Source organism: Simochromis diagramma, unplaced genomic scaffold, assembly GCF_900408965.1.
Source record: "Simochromis diagramma unplaced genomic scaffold, fSimDia1.1 OVJJ01000802.1, whole genome shotgun sequence".
Taxonomy (NCBI): Eukaryota; Metazoa; Chordata; class Actinopteri; order Cichliformes; family Cichlidae; genus Simochromis; species Simochromis diagramma.
Window position 1 is genome coordinate 19275444 of NW_024387492.1, and position 18239 is coordinate 19293682.

The 18239-nt window shown below is 37.7% G+C and overlaps 1 protein-coding gene across 6 annotated transcripts in view; it reads left to right on the top strand.

The window, feature by feature from the left end:
• ncoa1 (nuclear receptor coactivator 1) overlaps positions 1-18239 on the top strand; it is an 82598-nt gene that overhangs the window by 12744 nt on the left and 51615 nt on the right. For all 6 annotated transcript variants that reach the window (XM_040018580.1, XM_040018585.1, XM_040018587.1 and 3 more), the window contains one exon: positions 15612-15834. The gene's annotated coding sequence lies outside the window, so the exon portion shown is untranslated. The remainder of the gene's footprint in view (positions 1-15611; positions 15835-18239) is intronic.

Sequence of the window (18239 nt, forward strand, 5' to 3'; positions counted from 1 at the left end):
AAATAGTTAATAGATAATGCAAAAGAAAGAGTATTACTATCTCTATTCAACACGATTTTCATGCCATATGCTGCGGGTTTAGAAGGGATCTATTCATCTATTGTTCATCTACAAAGAAATCCGGACCAGCGAGGTTACTGTTAGACAGTCTGTTCGATTGGCGTCCTCTTATGTGATTGTAAATGAACAGTACCTTTCCAGCTTTAACATGCACCCACTATTGGAGCGCTTTCCACTCTTCATAAGATTTTCTGTTTATGTGCGCTAAACAGAAAACTCTGTGGTGCAGGTACTAACTGTTGTGCTGCAGCTTCAGCTTTTTTGCCCACTTTATGACTAAAGTGACTGGCACTGTTCACTTTTCTATTGCTTTGATTACTTCTCTCACTCACTTCCCACAACAAACCAACTAAGTCAGACTGAGTGACTCACAAACGGATGTAAGGCTACAGTTGCTTTTTTTTGAGTGAAGCGCTTCAGACTAATTGTGGGAAACTGCTGTGGATTTTTTTTTTTTTTGTTACCGTTGAGCAATTTAAAAAATTTCTTTTATTATTATTATTATTTTTCGTCTGCACCTTTCTATTTCTGATCTACTGATACCTGCTATGTATAAAATGCTCCACCGCGTCCTCACAGGTGAGTCTGCAGTTTGTGGCTGGCCAGCAGTTTGCTGCTTTAGTTTAGCTTTGTGATGTTTACTGTACAAACCGATGACTGCAAGTGTTGTTTGTTTGTTTGTACTAATTAGGGAAGTCATTTTAAAAACTGTTTACATCATTAGAGACGGCATTTAAGGTTAATAAAATGAACTGTAGTGGGGCATGCTCATTAATGTCATGTTGATCGTGGGTCTTTGTTTCAGTGTCAGGAAGCTTGGAGCTGATTTTTTACATAATTAGATAATCAAAGAATTTACAAGTAATATTATTTTCCAACTAATATTACAAGTGGAAAAAGATTCATTCTGTATTCAAGCTTATAGATGCTTTTGCTTTTTGAGCTCTTTGTCACACATTTATCCAACTTTAAAATTATGTGACGTCATTATTGTGATCTCATCCATTGATACTGATGGATGCCATCTTCTTCAGGAAAAAATCTATGTGGCAAGGTGAAAGAGCACAGGAGTTCAGAACAGCTTGGAGTAAACTAGGGGCAGTATTAACTGGTGTGAAAAAGCGTCTTTGATTAATCATCCTGGGAAACTTCAGTACTCGAGAGTTCAAGAGACACAAGGAAAGAAAAAAAGATTTATTGTATAGCAGCGTATCGTTTGCATGAATTTCTAGACTGTGGCAGTTAACAAAGGTGAACAAAGAACTAAGAGAAAAGGAAGTCCGCATTGTTTTGTGTTGTTGTGCAATGCGGGTATTTGGTGCTAGTTTAAGGTCTATGGATATTTTATACCACAGGTGTTTCCAGACTGTTCTTCAGTTTTTAAGTAAACGTTGTGGTCCTTGTAGAGTAATTCAGCTTAAAGTGTTGTAAATGTAAGACCTGTTTTTTTTTTGTTTTTTTTGTTTGTTTGTTTTTTAATTTTGGTTTAGGAATGAGACACAAGAAGTTCATGATAGGTTTTCACAAAACAAACACAACACTTCCTGTCACATAGATGTGCCAGTTTCAATAAAAACACTTGGTGTGTTGACAAAAACTGAAACACTGAAGCACACAAGGTAGTTTTTAAAAAAAAAAAAATCATTATAATGTCTTTTCGCATCTACTTTTAGTTTTGATTTGATTAAATTTTTTATAACAATGCTTTTAACATTATACTTTTCACTAAACGAACATAATTTAACCAAGTGTTCCCTGCACCAGAAAATGGGAGGCAGGTATCATGGATGTTTGGTCTTGGATTTAAAATCGGATGTCAGGATTTGTCCAATAATTATTATTCAAAATAAAGGCTCTACAAATCTATAACGTTAAAGCACCAGATTTGGCTATTTAGGCTGAAAAAAATCTGAAGAAATGTACAAGAACTCATAAATACTTAAAACCCTGTAGAATTAAAGAAATAAAATTTCAGCATGGTAAACAAAACAAAGTATACATTGGCAGACAGGCTGTACATATTAAAGGAGGATTCCTGCCATATTGTTAATGTATAAAATTGAAATAACAAAAACTTTGTTTTATTGTAAATTTTTTATTTAGTGTGACATGTTGCAAGACAGCTACGGTTTTCAGTTATTTGCTAAACATGTTGCAGATTTGTCATATTTGGCACTTTAAAGTTATCCATGACCTTAGACTGTATCCAGATGTTTGACTTCATTAACATCTTTTTAATGCAGTTATAACTTGTAAGCCTTTCATGTGGCTACAGTAACCCGTGTCAGTGCTGGATTAAACTTCCTTGTCTGGGAAAAAATCTTCAATAATTAATGTGTTGCATAACAAAAACTGTAGGATTACCGCTTCTTATGTCATGATTACCATGGAAACACTTTCAGCCTTGACGCATATGGGTCAGCCGTAATAAAATAAAAATTTCAAGTTTTCCCCTGACACACATGCCGCTGTTTCCTTATTTTTGGCTTCTGTTATTCAGATTCATATTATTTTACTGTTACACTCTTCCCTTTTTGTCCTTACACCAATCTGGTTTAAGGTTTGTCTTCCCAACCTACTTGCTCGCTGTTGTGGAGGTCTTTGATGTCATTCAGCTGCTACTCTAAAAAGGACCTCTGTCTGATGTCCTTTAACCCTCGGATGCATGAGTGACTGGAGCCTGCACTCTTCCATAAGTGGGTCAAAAACCACCTGTGTTAAAATCGATTTGTTTTTATCCCACTTTTGTCATTTTGGTCAAGAATGATTTAATGTTTGAAACATTTTGTATTTTTCACTTTTGTAAGATTTTTAAAACAACAATTATACAGACAATTGCTCTTTCATTTTTTTGGCTTGCTCCCCCTTACATACAGTACATACACACAGTTGTGACAAACCACCTGTTTCTGACTGTAGTTGCTACACAGAGGTTTTTTTGCATTCCCCACACCGGCTGCTGACTTTACGATCTTCATTAGTTGGATCTGAAGTCTTGCCGTCTTTGGTTGGCCCTGTTTGCTTTTTTTTCTGTAGCTGAGTTGTGGCTTTTGTCACCCCACACCTTCCTATTTCTTCAGTGATTGGGGTTTGCATTTGGGGCAATCTTTCAGTCAGCTTCTCATATGTGGTGTAGCAAGCTCCTTTGAGAGCTCAGTGAGGAGGACCCGTTATGCAGTGGTCATACAATTCTTGAATTCAAGGTGCTGAGCAGTGAAAAAAAGTGTAGGCACTCACGGTGGCAATGTCAAGTTGTACCACAGCACCATGGGCCAGCTATATGTTTTACAATTTCAGAGTGTAGAGTAGGCGCGAACCATCTGAACCATAGTATCTACACCTTCTTTGGTCTTATTGTACAATGTGATAAATTATGTTTTCCCCTTTCTAGCATTTTCATCAACTATTTTCTTGTGATACATCATTCTCAGGAGTACAACAGCCACTTCGTTCTTTCTGACATAGCTGACTATGGTAAGTCTGCCATTGAATGCACACTGTGCTGTAAACCTCCCAGAACTCAGAAGCCTTCTTCAGAGGAAGGATTTCTGCCTTGTCCTATTGTAGAGTCCTCACAATAGTGTCCCAGGAGACACTGTGGAAGAGGTACATTGGAGAAGAAAAAATCTTCTTCTTCAGCTGTGTGTCTCACTGAGGAAACCATTCTAGATCTCGCAAAGAAGGATGTGTGCATCACAGAGCCAGAAGATCTTTAGGCCATACTTGATTGGTTTGTAGTTCACTGTAGAAGTTTGAACTAGGGCTGGGCCATATCATACTGTTCACAGTAATACCGGTATACTGTTGTTATTACCGTTTTCAGAAATTAAGGCACACTTAAAATCAATCTTTTGATTTTTCTGAAAAATCGTGCGCCTTATGTATGAATTCTGGTTGTGCTTACTCACCTCAAAGCGATTTTATGTGGTACATGGCGCTCGAAAATCTGTCAAAAAATGTTTTAGTACGACTCTCGTAAGCTACGAAGCTGCACTGCTTGATGGATTGTCGGAGCATTACGGCTACCGGAGGCAGGAGCCTCGCTGAGTGATACGTACTGTGCTTCAACATAATATTACTGTATTGTGTGTGTGTATAACCTCTTCTTAAGTTTTGTGGATATTATACATGGTTATGCTCAGGATATGTCGGCCGGTTTCCACTGGAAATCCCTTTTGGTTAAACTGTCAGCAAGGAATTTGCATTTGCACTGTTAAATTTTTATATAACTTTAATGCACATAAAAAACAGCTGCTAGTTTAAGTGAAAATACATTGATGGGTTTTCATACCTCAGTATGGTAAGAAGATTGTTTGATGACGAATTAGTTTCTGGAGTTTTCCATGGGTAGCTTCATAGATCACCCTCACTAATTTCAGATGCACATCCAGCGTTTTTGTTCTATAAGCAGACCTGAAATATGACAGACATTTCTCAGTTCAGAAAAGCGTTTCAGGTTTTACTGCCAGTGAGCTTTCAAGGCGTAGTTTCGTGTTTTACTTGCATAGTTTTTCTCTTTTTGTCTTATTTTGTTTTTTGGTTACTGTCCGTCTGATTGCATTGATTACTTTCATGTACGTTAACCATATTCCGATACTCTCTCGCTGGTCATTGTTTTGTTTTTTTGCTTCGTGATATTTCAATCATGGTGCGTAAGGTTAACTAGTTATCTAACTCACTGCTAACATCTAAAATTGCTAACTTCTAAATCCACTGAACCTCATAGCTGTAGCTGTAGCTGAAAGGTTTTTCAACCATTTTTAAAAATTCACATTGGACCTTAGTGCTAAATAAGTTTGAAATAAAGTCCCCAATTATTTCTCTCTCTCTATCCACTGTGCGTTCAGATATGTACCAACACATCTCTGCTCGTCCATCTGTGCAACTCAGTTAGCGTTACAGCAGATTGATAGTGCAACAGTAATTGAGCGGATACATTCAATTACCCGCAGCCCCACACACCTCAGTCCCCATGCCAGTCTAAGCTGCCCGGGTTAACAACTTTTCTGGAAGAAAACCTGTATATTAATCACATATTTGTAACAAAGTACTTGGTAAATAAAATATTTGCTGTTGTAGTTGCAGTGTATGAGTTCTTGCATTTTATTGATCACCCTGACTGTTCACCACTTATATTTTTTGTTAAAATGTAAGCACTATTGCAATGTTATAAGAATACAGATTGAAATGGGCATAACCCACCTATCAATTATATAATATGCTCGCTTCTACACGTTTTTTTTTTTTCTGTCTTGATAGTTCTGTTTTGTCACTCATTGGTCTTTAAATGGAGTCAGTTCTGCATATTGGCTCTACCTGTTATTAAAATATGTATCCAGCCAGCTTCGCTCTCTTCCTTTTTGCCCACCTTCCATTACTTTTCTCCCTTTTGTCCCATTCAGCTGAAATGCAGGTCACTGAGGTGTGGTTCTAATCTCAGGCTAACCTGCCAGTGCCATAGCATTTTGCATGCACTTGATGGATAAATGGTGTGTGTGAAAAGGGAGAAAACGAGTTTGGTGACAAAGCCAGAGATGACTGCAGTGAGCAGTACCTACAAAAAAGGCAACACTGGACTGATAGCAGTGAAGAAAGTACCACTCGCTGTGTGATACAGGGCATGTTTTTCAGTGGTGATTACTCACAAATCCCAGCTTAAAGACAGTTTGTGAGTATGTACTCTCTGTACACTATAACTTTTAAGATTATTGAAAAGTAAATTATATTAGAAGTAGGGCTGAAAGTGCCTTCTTTTAATGTCAGCAGACAATGATTTGGGGAATTGCTGATGGTCAGAGTGACTTCATTTGGGTTATTGATTAACACGTTTAGCTTGTTTCCCTATTGCTTCTTATTATTTATCACTGAATTAATTTAGGATTTAGAAAATGTAAATGACACTGACATATAATTTCAGAATGTGGGAAGTCAGTTGTTGGCTGTCCAGTGGTTGATTTGAAATGAGAGTGCAGTTGTAGTTGATGTCCTCTTCTCAGCTTTTTGCCTCCCTTTGTGTGTTTTTGACTGTGAAAAACTCTACTCATTGTTATGTGAGATTTATACATGTGCATTAAATTTATATCCTCAAAAGATCATAACCAAACTCTGTTTTAGGACTGGACAATTAATTGGAAATGAATTAGATCTCTTATCAACATAATCTGGCCCGTGTCGGTCGTGAGTTATGCTGGTTGAAAACTGTGGCATGCAGCAAGGTGGCAATAGAAGAAGAGATCCAGACAGTGATGGTTTTGCACATTTGGTTTTCACAACTACTACTTCTGTTTATCGAAAGTTGGACTATTCTGCAGATGTTAAAAATGATTTTTTCTGTTCAGACACTTGAGATGTAAACATGTCAGGATCAGATCGCTTTGTATAGGGTCCATTTAAAATTCATAGTTCATTAATTGTAATTGAGGTAAAATGTTCAGTTGATTTTGATTTGAGATCATACCGCCCTAATCCTACATGCGGTGTAACTTGGATGTAACCTGAAATGTACCTCCTTGGAAATCTAGCGAAATTGCGTCGATGCAGCCTACAACGACTGTGATTGGTATCATGGTTTTCTCCGGTGCACTTCCATCTGGTTCTTCCCTGCTGCCATCTGTTGCATTGACTTAAAGGAAGAAACACCACAAAACTACTGTTTTGGTGGCAAAATTGCAAATTAACTCAAACATACCACACAGTATAGTATAAGCATAAATGCTGGTAATGGTGTTAGCCACTTGCAAGTAAGCTGTGTCTTTATTCAGTGCAGAAATGTAAATGTGACGTGAAGGTTGAAGTTCTGAGTTGAAGACAGCCAGCTATGTTTTTAGTGCACTTTAAATTATTTTTTGATTAATACATATAAGGAAAACAAGTTTTCCATCTTAACATTGTTTATCTTCAGTTGCTCAAATGATGCATTCTTATTGTACTAAAGGAAATTAAAATTTTCCTCCTGCCTATTATCAGTTTCATTGGAAGCACTTTGAACTGTGCTAAGCTGCACAAAAGATACTATACCAATTAAGTTTGATTGATTTTGATATCCTGTACAGGGCTCGCAAAATCGCTAGCCCGAAATCTCCCGCAGCAAGCTTAAACATGTGAGAGGTTGATTGCGCAGAGAATCGCTGAGCTTATGTGTGCGTGTGTAAAAGCAGCAGGATATATATTTTAGTTCTGCTGAGCCAAATAAGACAGGTCAGAGTGAAGAAGTGACAGCCAAAGAAAAGCTTACCACAAAATGGAAAAGTTATGACAAATCAGACTATAAGGCAAAAATAAAGTGCAGCTTTATGGTTTCATGGACAAAAGAATTTCTGCGGCTGCAATATGACGAGCTAAATAACCAGGGCTGCACATAAGTGGTCCGCAGGTGCGCATTCGCTGTCAAAATAAAAAACGGGCACAAGATAAGAAGTTGCAACGCGTGTTTGCGTACATAAGATTTTCTGGAGGAGGACAGACATTTGTTTAGAACTCTTAAAGATGTCAAAGAAGCTCCTTTAAGCAATTACTTTGGTGTTCCTCTACCTCCAAACAAATGTCAGAAGGAGTCCGAACCACAAAAGAAGCACGTATTCTCGGTAAAGTGGTTGCAGGAGGTGAGCTGGCTTCAAACAAATGATGAACGCACAGAGATGTGCGGAATGTGCCGTGAAAATCCCACTCTAGCGGACAAAAACAGTGCTTTTTATATGGACGCAAACGCACGTTCCAACTTCTTATCTGGTGCGCGTCTTTTATTTTGACAGCGAATGCACACATGCGGACCACTTATGTGCACCCGTGTAAATAACATAATGTTCTGCCGGGTGTGTTGTTGGTTTTCCCTCGATTTCTGAGTCGACAAGCGCCTTTGTTACTGGGACCAGTCATTTTAAGAAAGGCCCCCATTAGAACCCATGAGAAATGCAAGAAATGCATTATTGCTCAGTCTGCAATATCTTTCCCGGAACAAACACCAATTGCAAATAACATACTAAAAATAAACCTGAAAAATCTCTTTAGTACTTGCAAAGAGTGAACTACCACTGGCAAAATTTAGCAGTCTTTGCAAACTTCAAAAAGCAAATGGCCTAGATCTTGGTTCCACTTGCCTCTTACCCGTGACTTCAGTGGAAATTTCAAATTCAGGATCTGACACAGACTGATTCATGTCCTACACAGTTCTTACAAGTTCATAGAAATTTCTGTTTAATTAGAACCAAGTATTTGAGTTGATGATTGTAATTTTTATACAATGTTGTAATTTGTGTTTCAACAATTTTTTGATTGATGTTTTGTTTCCGTTACAATATTATACTTTAATGTATTGTAACGGAAACAAAACATCAATCAAAAAATTGCTCTCTTTTTTATTCGGGCTACTTAAATTTATTTTGGGCTACCAAAAACTGAAGAGTCCCTGCCCGAAGGGCTACCAGGGACTTTGAAATTTTGCGAGCCCTGCTGTACCTCTCCAGCTCCACTAGCTAAGACTGAGCAAAGATTCCCCTGATGGTCATATTTCTGTGGTTTGTTTTCAGATGGTCAGTAGTGAGTGTGCATGTGTGCACACAAACTCCAATGTTAAGTGTCACGTTTACCCAAACATGTTAATAGATAAGACAAGACCCACTGAATTTCCTGTCAACAAGAAGCATCATTATGGAGCACACAAAACTGACCTACTTAATTCAACCACAGTTGGCTGACTGTTGAAGCCTGGTATGCTGTCATGCTTAGAAAACATGACCTGCATTTTGGCAGTATTTCAAAAAGTAGGAAAAAAGGTAAACCTGTTCAGTTGGAGGCTGGCTTTTCAGGAACCAGTTTGTAGTCAGTTAAAACTTTACTTTACAGTTTCTGCCTATGCTCATGTTGTGCATCTAGAAAGCACCGTTGTTTTTAAAAGGTAAAAGTCACGGGCTAACGAGAGCCAGCAACATTTTGATCACTCAAATCAAACCTAATTTATTTAAAAGCTCCAGCTTAATCATATTTAGCTGCAAATAATTTGATTATTAAATAATCCAATAGTCAATTTGTAAAGAGTCAGGAATAGAATGCTTAATTTGAGAGAACTTGTGCAGTTGTGCAACCACAAATGCGCACACCTCAAAGTCTACACTAGATAATAATTGGCATAGTGGTTTGAAAGTGACTAAAATACTGTGCATGTTTAAAATACTTGCATTTTTTTCTTAATTTGTAAAAATTTAGAACAAATGATAAAAAATAAAAAGATTACAAGACATCCATATGTATATACACATGCATACACTTATATACAAATGCCTATACACACACACATGCACATGGACATAAATAAATATATACATATACACATGCATACATTATCCAACAAGACAAAAACAACCAAAACTAAATAACTACGACAGAATAGACCCTGTTTCAAAGTGATCCAAAACCTGTGAAAATTGCTAGGTCTTCAGGTTTGATTGAAGAGGAGGTGATCTTTATAAATGAAGGAAGACTGTTCCAGGGTCTTGGAGCAGCAATGGAAAAAGCCCTGTCACCTTTAGATTCTGAATGTATCATTATTTGAAAATAATAGTGGGTTACCTTAGTAATGCTTTTGTAATAAAGAAGGTACAGTTTCTGTGCTAAAGGGGTCTAATACCTTGATTTCTACATGCCTCGTCATATCAAGACCCACCCTCAGAGTGCAGGCTTCCTTGTGCTTCTTCTGTAAGTAGGATTGGAGGAAGAGTTTTCAGTTATCAGACCTCCCTTTTGTAGAATTAGGTTCGTGTTCTGATTCAGGAGAAAGACACCATCCCCTCTATTACTCTTATTTTAAACTTCTCTTTTGTATAAGTTACAATTAGGACTGGATCAGGTGAGCCTGAGCTGTCCCTCAGTAATGCTGCTGATTGTTTAAACTGCTGTGAGGCTTTCTGTGTTTGGTGTTTCTGGGTACTTTTTTGCCCCTTCTCTTTCTTCTCACCAACCAGTCATGGAAGATGGCTTTGCCTCACTGAGCCTGGCTCTACTGGAGGTCTCTTCCTATTAAAAGTGAGTTCTTCCTTCCAACCATTGCCAAGTATTTGCTCTCGGCTTCTCTCAGATGTTGTAGGATCTTCACTTCAAGATAAAAAGCACCTTAATTGTTCTTGCTTGTAGTCAGTATTTTTTCTCTGTAACATCAGCAGTATTTCTAAGCCAGAAATCAACAATCACCAATTAGTCAGTCTGGTTTTATTATGGGTGCGATTGCTGGCATGATTTCATTGTTACACAATGGAATGCAAGATCAGACATCACAATTATTCTGTTATGTAATGATTCTCATTTAATTCATAAAATGCTCCAAATTTGAACTCCTCCTCAACCCTCTGGTATAAGCAGGCTGACCTTTTGGCATCTGATGACTATCTGACCATCACGTAGTCATTGTAGTTATTTAGAAGTGTTGGTAGATGAGGCAGAAAGGCTGGCACACTGTTCCAAAACAAGCCTACTGGTCCACCAAAGCCAAGGCTGCTGGTTCACCAGACTTAAAGAAATCAAGGACTGTGTGAAATATAGCCTTCATGTGCTTTGATAAAGTAGTTTGTCATAATACTTTATTGTAGGAAAAGAGTTTGATTTGTTGGTTACCTGCACTAGATGGGACAAGGTTTTGGCTTCTTGAGCAAGTTAAAATGTGCTTTTGAAGGTCCCTTTATTATGTCTACACTTGAAGTCAGTGTGAAGGTGAAGGGCAGACATCCGCTATGACGCTAGACAGCTCTTGTTTCCAGATGCATATTCATAACAGTATTGATAAGTTTTTGTTAAAATCCTGCTATAAGCTGGCACTTTCTTTTTAGTCTTTGGCATGCTAGCCATTAAAATCCATATTTGAAAATCAATGTTCATTGGATAAGGAGATTTTCATTCATACATGTTTTAAGGCTCCTCATTCAGTGCAATCTTTCAGTGTAAAATATACAAGAGTTTTATAAATGCCAATTTAGCAACATCTGCAGCCAATCAGAAAAGTGCAAATGAAGGAAAATCTTGAGGAATTTAACAGAAGTTAAAAGCTATTTTTAACAAGATAAATGAGAAGTGAACTACACAGATTAAAACATTATAGCAGAGAATTACAATAAGAAAATAACTGCCCTGAGTTCATAGTTGAACACCTCTGCATGTTGAGACCCAGTATCGCCTTAATAACATTAGTGATTCTTGCCTGAGGATGAGGATTATTGACACTGTTAACATTAACTTTACTCATTTTTTTTTCTTTTTTCTTCTGCCTGCTATTATCTAAGCGAGGAAGCAGCCAGTTACATTTTACCTAACAGCCTAGGTTTGCTTGTCGTCACATCTTTGAAGCCCGTCTGTGAATGCTAGGAAGAGTTTCTAAGCAGAAGAAGGGAGAGGGCAAGGTTCTGGTTTGGATATTGTCCTACGTCTGCAGTGCTTCTGGCCAGTCACTTTGCACCAGTACAACCACTGTGCTGAAAATGATTAGATTGCTGTAAATTTCCTGCTTAAAGAGAGCTAGAATCTACTGGAATCAATTAAATCCCACACTGAAATCCAGGCTACGCTCAGTACACACAGACTTGCTAAAGATTTATCTCAGGGTTTTCCCAACAAAAGAGGTTTACGTCAGAGTCAAAAGAAAGTTATATTTTTTTTAATCCAGTTTTTTGATTAGGGGTTTATATACTGATATACGAACAATGCTTTTCTTTGTAAGATGGTTAGAAGTACCAGGAAATGTTCTTCATCAGATAAGGTAATGCAGACTCATTACATTCAATGTACACGGACCAGCCTTGCTGATGAGGGTAGTCCCCCCCAAAGACCCATTATAAGCCTGGAAAAACCTTGTGTATGCAAATTTTATTTATCTTTTTTGTTAAGTAACCCAGATGAAGTGAGGATCAAATAAAGTTGACGTTGAAGATCTGTTTTCTCTCTTCATTGTTCTCCCTTGAATATGGGTATGTACCTGTTAACTCACCTTCTATTTTGCTGTTCCAGTGACGAGCTGTAATTCACACCTGTAAAATGCTATCTGATCAAACTCTAAATAGACACTGAAAAGCCTGAGACAGGAGAGGTCTCATGCAAAGCATTTAGAAGGCTTTTGACTTGCTGAAGTTCGAAAATTTCTTGCAGCACTGCAAGGAGCCAGATTAAGAGGACTAGTCAATCAGCTGGTGTGTTTGGGCCTGGCAACAATCATGTGTTATCTGATCTTTACATAAAATGCGTGTTGTGTAGCACATACAACAAGGAAACTGTTTCTAATGTCTAAAATCAGCACACTGCTGCCTTTTTACGCAGAGCTGTGTTGCCGCACAGACTCTGGCTGCAGATTGATTCAGCTTGATACTGCTTTTGATCCCCATAGTCAGGAAAATCACTCATAATGCCCGAGCAGCTCGTTCTCCAGACTGAGACACTGATCTGCTGTTGCACAGGTCAACCATGTGTCAGCTGAACAGATGGAAACAGAAGAGTGGGGTCTGCTGAGGAGCAGAACCACCCAGTGAATCAGATCCAGATAGTCGTTCAAATCCAGCCAATACTGACAAAACTTGAGACTCTTCCAAACACAAGTGTTTGTAACTTTCCACGTTTTATTGTTCAGTATTTGAAGAGAAAACTCTGAAATGCAATTCTTGCACTAAGGTGCCCTCCTTGACTAAACAGGAAACAATAAAAAATTTATTATCGGGCAACTTCCAGCAATTATAAAAGCATGATCATCAAGATAAAACTCTTTGCTGTGATGCTGTTGTTTTGTCTTGTGATATAAATCTACCACACCTCTTTCCTTTAAACCAGTGTATTAAGCTTAAATCAGGAGTTTTAAAGTGTGCCTTACTAGTAAAGCCATTTAAAAACATCTTATAATGTCTTATAATAAGTGCAAATCCAACAATAGATCTCAGTGTTTCTGCATAGTGCCATTAGATGTGTATTAAAGACAAGTGAATCTGCAAGGGACCTTAACCTATGGAGTAATTTGGAACCAAAAATATAAATTGTACTTTTCCAATCAAATGTTTTGGTGGACCAGTGTTGGCCCCGGGTCATCAGACTGGTTAATTTGAGCCTACTTTATAGATACATATGTCTGTTTGCAAATCTGCTGGCCTGGGACAGGAAGATGTTCCTAAGCCAGCCAAGAGATGTAATCCTTCTAGCATGAGACCCTGAGTCTGGGAGGGGCGTCATCTCTGTAGAGCACAACACCCAAAAAGCCAAACTGGGGAGGCATTCTACTCAGATTCCTGTACATTGACTCAAAGTCAAAAGTCAGTCAATAAATCATTCATTTAATTACAAAGTTGGTTGTCAGTAAAACTAACAAGAAATCAGAGAAAAGGACAGAAAAATAATATAGATCATTGTTCCACTGAAATACAGCTATAGCAGTGTCTCACACCTGGTGCATGTGATAATAAATATACAAGAACTTGTACTTGATAGTGACTGAATGTTGTCTATAGATGGTGATACTGGCGACATTGAACTTCTGATGGTCTACATGCTTTTGTACTTGCCTCAGTCTGACCTCAATTATAGCAAGAATCATAATTGCTTCTTCTTCTTTCCTCTCTTTTTTTTGGTCAGTACTGGACTAACAGTTGTTTTGACATGATGATTCGAGTGTTGCATTTATGGAACTTTTGGATTCCTTGAACCCAACATGTTTCCAAACAGACTCCTTGGTTTTGCTGGTCTTGTTGACCAGAGGTTCTCTTTCTGTCATCTTATTTTGAGCTAAACTAAACTTGTGGAGTGAGTTTGGGCTTTTGGGGAGGGTGGAAAGTGCTATAAAGGAAATGAAGTCAAACACATACCATATGTTTCATGTTTTATTTTCCTTTTTTTTTTTTAATTTAGGAAAGTCCCATTTTCTTTTAAGTATTCCTTTAATGCATCACGTTTCCAAAATGAGCTGATGTTAAATAATCTCAATATAGACCAGAATAATCCACCTCAAACCTTTTCTTCCATTATATTTTAAGCATGTTTTTAGATTTTTAGTTCTGAGTTACTGAATTACTTTAAAGGATTTAAATGTGTTTTTGCTTCATAAATGATCCAGTTTCCAGCTCCAGGTTGCTGGTTGACTGTTGTTATGGCATAGGGAATTTTAACGGTCGGAGTGTTATTTGTGTTCTCAGTTTGTTTGTTGACGAGTTGTTATGATTACAAGATGTAAAGCCACCGAAGTCGACACAATGGTGCGCAGATTTTACTGTGATCAGTCTGTCCCTACCTGCTGGGTTGTTAACAGCCAGCTGTGAGCAGCTATGAAGCGGATGTCAAGGCAAGAAACACAAATGTCAGGGGCAGGTAATTCTGTTTAGATTTATCTTCTGTGTGTGTGCTCTAAGTTATTATTAAAGTAGATTTCTGTGCTTCTCTTAGGTTATACAGTGAAATAACCTAAATATTTCGAATATATTTAATGAATGAAGCCCTGCAGCTGGTGTGGGTTGCTTTTAATTCTCCAGATGTCTTCCATAGAAGCTTCTATTTTGAATTCACCCAACAATTGTATTGCTCTTTTATAAGATGCAGTCTTTTGGTAGTAGTGAGGGGAAATCTCATTTAATGTAGTCTTTTCTTCGGGGTTGTTATCACTTTTACATGGAAATGCTAAAGGTTTCCTTCAACATGAACCTCTTAAACTCTTGTAGAGTAGCTTTGCATGATTTACAGTTCAAAATAATCCTTATTTATCTTACACCAGGTCTTGGCACTGCCCCTTAATTTTTCTTCTGTGTAAACCAATCTGTTTTAGCTGATCGGCCCTTAAGCTATCTTTCTTCTTATTGGCTTTTTTCCCCCAGAATATCATGAGATATACGATTTGTCACTTTTCTCCAAGGCCCTCCCTTCTTTTCTGTCTCTGTCTACAACTTGTGTAAATGCAGATTTGCCTCCAGTTACAATGCCTGGTGCAAATTTGTGTCAGTTCACCTCATTGCAGTGACTTCGTGTGCATAAATGTGCCATAAGAATAGAACAAACAGTCTGAAAATTAGTGTTTGGTGCAGCTTGTAAGCTACAACTCAACTTATATTTACTTATATGACAAAAAAATATATATATCATCAAATCATTTTCACTTCATCAGTGGTATTGGTGTTATGTTCAGATCACATATGATTAAGCTTAAACATTGTCACTATTTCACTATTCTTTAAATATCAACCACTACAAATCACTCTCAAGTAACAGCCCATAGTTGTAGTAAGGTTGCCAGCTGTACCTGGTGGAGTTCACCCTGGACCTGTTTTTTTTTCACCTCTACATTTGTCATTGCTTTTGCATGTTCCCCCTGTAATAGCATCTAGTCTCACCATGTCACACAGACTTATTCCCTCTGTTAGCAATTAACACGTTCTTTCACTTTTTTTGCTGTTTATTGCTGCTTGGTATTTTAAATATTCAAAAATAATGACCTGTTATTAACAAATGGCAAATAGAACTGTCAATATTACAGCATAACTTGTGAAAGATTAATTTCTACATTGCAAATGAACATATTGTGATTGTCCATTTTTTCTGTGTTTTCTTGACAGTTGGAGGCCAACGGGCTTCTCCCTGCACCTGGGATGGTGCTTTTTGACAGAGCGGCTGTGGAGCCATAACCCCACCGCCATCACCATTCCATCCTCTTGACTCTAAGCTGTTGGCCCACCACTGATCTCACGCCCAGGCTCCCCTCCTTCCCTCAGCTTTGCTCAGTCCCTGACAAGGCCACCACAGCCACCACATGACTCACCGACTGGAGCCCTAGATCAAGTAAGCACGGTGCTCTGTACTCGTTGACTTGAGTGCTGCAGTATGTCTCATTGCAAGCCAGAGTGATCCCTCGCACAACTTGTGTGTTCTGCAGCAAACTGTTATATAACATTGATTTCCCACTGAATACTGAAAGAGTAATTTTCTTTATTGACTAGAATACTTTTTTAGTGATTATTTTAATTTCTGGACTGAGCTTCTAACAAAGGCTGAAGGTTGTGTTTGTAGGATGGCAGTGGCAAACCTGAGGTCAAGTAAAGCAAGACACAGCGGCTACGTATTGAACGTGGATTTATTTGAAATTTATTTTTTGCTTGTTTTGTAATCTAGTTCTTATTATCTATTATTCTCTTAACTGCTTTTGTGATTGAATATCACCAGTAGCCCAAACTAGTTAAAATATTAAAGTAACATATAAGCAAGTTTAGGAGGGTGAACCAGCCTATCGCGCTGAAAAGGTGTTTTTCCTTGAAAATGGCAGCTTATCAAAATTGATGGTGATTAATCGGTGTTTCAGTACCAGTGTTATGAGCTATTGTATTTAAAAACTGCATTTCTTTCATTCATGGGATTTAGTTTACTCCAATGTACATTGATGTAAGGCCAAACCTGTTTACTCTTGTCATATTTTATTATCTTATAACCTCATTGAAAATTCATTTTTTGTTTAAAAATCTATTCCTGACCAGGAGGAAATGAGAGTTTATCCTGGTTTAAAATAGACCTTTGCCAGAGTGGCAGATACATTTACCTCTTAATTTTGTTCATTTTATAATCCAAAAATATATTTAGGCTTGAGTAAATGAAACTACTTGTGTGCAGGAAAAACCCTGCAAACTATAGTTTGTTAGCAGTAAAATGGTGAATTAAATCTAATTTAAATCAAGGACCCAAGTGTGAGATTTGCCACAAAACCTCGGGAGTGCCATCGTAATTATATTGTCACTGTAGGTGTTTGTTTGAATTTATTTATAAGGTGTAAATGCACTGTGAGATTGGTTTGCGTTTTGTTCTTTTCAGTTTTGCAGGGCAAGTCATTTATTTTAAGTTCTGCAGTATGCAGACAATGCACAAATGGCTGACTTGAAAGACTCCAGTCTTTGCCATCTCCACACATAGTTAATAGCCTGTCAATTTAATTTTAAAGAAGACAAGTTAGTTAAACTTAGATTTAATAGTTTATAGAAGCGAGAACGAGAAGAAAAAAACTTCAGGCCAATGAAGTGCATTGCTCTGAACATCCCAGCATGTCTGAGGAGGCCTCCCATAGCGTTTCACAAGTTGAAATGAGGACACACACACCCACATTCACGTGCCAAATTACACAGTGCCCAGCAGAGTTCAATAAATGATGAATATTCATGTGGAATTATCAGTCTGGCAGTGAACGTGTTTGAGAGAGAAAGCGTACTGTGAAAAAATTAGGTGAACAATGACACAGACGCTAAGAAAGGCAGTTACACAGATCCGACGGTCACATGGGTGATATTGTTTTAGTGGTATATTTGATGTCTTTTAAAAGATTGATAAGGAATATCGTATGTTTTGCTCAGAAAACAGCGAGAGGATACTTCTATCTCAGCGAAAATGTATATTTCTATATTTTGGTTACATAAATGAACAGGGCAACTACAGGTAGCAATTCTCTGGTTGTCTCTCACCTCTAAAAACAGCTTTGTGCTGTGCTTTCTATACACTAAGATCTCTGGCTAACTGTCATAATGTCTGAGGAGCTGTGTGTAGTCCAAGGTTATTTCTTACTCTTGGTAAACATCCTGGATCTGGGTGTTCACAGATGGTTGGGAAACAATGGGCTGGAACTTAACAGGGTATTCAGTTGAGAAGCAGGGAATCTTAAAGGGCCACAACAGCATTTTTTTGAATGTTTAATGGTTTTTCATTGGGATTTGGAAGCATGCGTAGCATAGAGGCTAGGCAGTTTGCATTTCAGTGCAAGTATGAACACATTTTTGTACACACTATATAATATATGTGAAGAATGCCAACACTAGACAATAAATTGGGAGCAAAAAATTGATATTTGTCAGTGAAATATTTTGCAATATTTTACACTTTTGCAGAAGTCACCTCAAACATATAGCCTGTTGGATAAGCTGGATTTTTGTAAAATTTAAGCCTAACATTAGCTGTAACCAGCTGTTGTTGTTGTTATGGTTGTTGTCCCATACAGGGTGGCTGACATGTCTTATTTGCTGACAATAACTAAGTGCAACAATTTTGGAAGTCAGTCAATTTTTCTAATGTACATCTGAGTTTTTAGCATTTCTTTCTGGTTATTTCTGGTTTCACCATTTGAAAACTAACTTTTACAGGTTTAAACATGGGTAAATAAGGTTTTTGAAAAAATGATTTTGTTGAGAATTTCCTGATCATCTTTTGAAGTA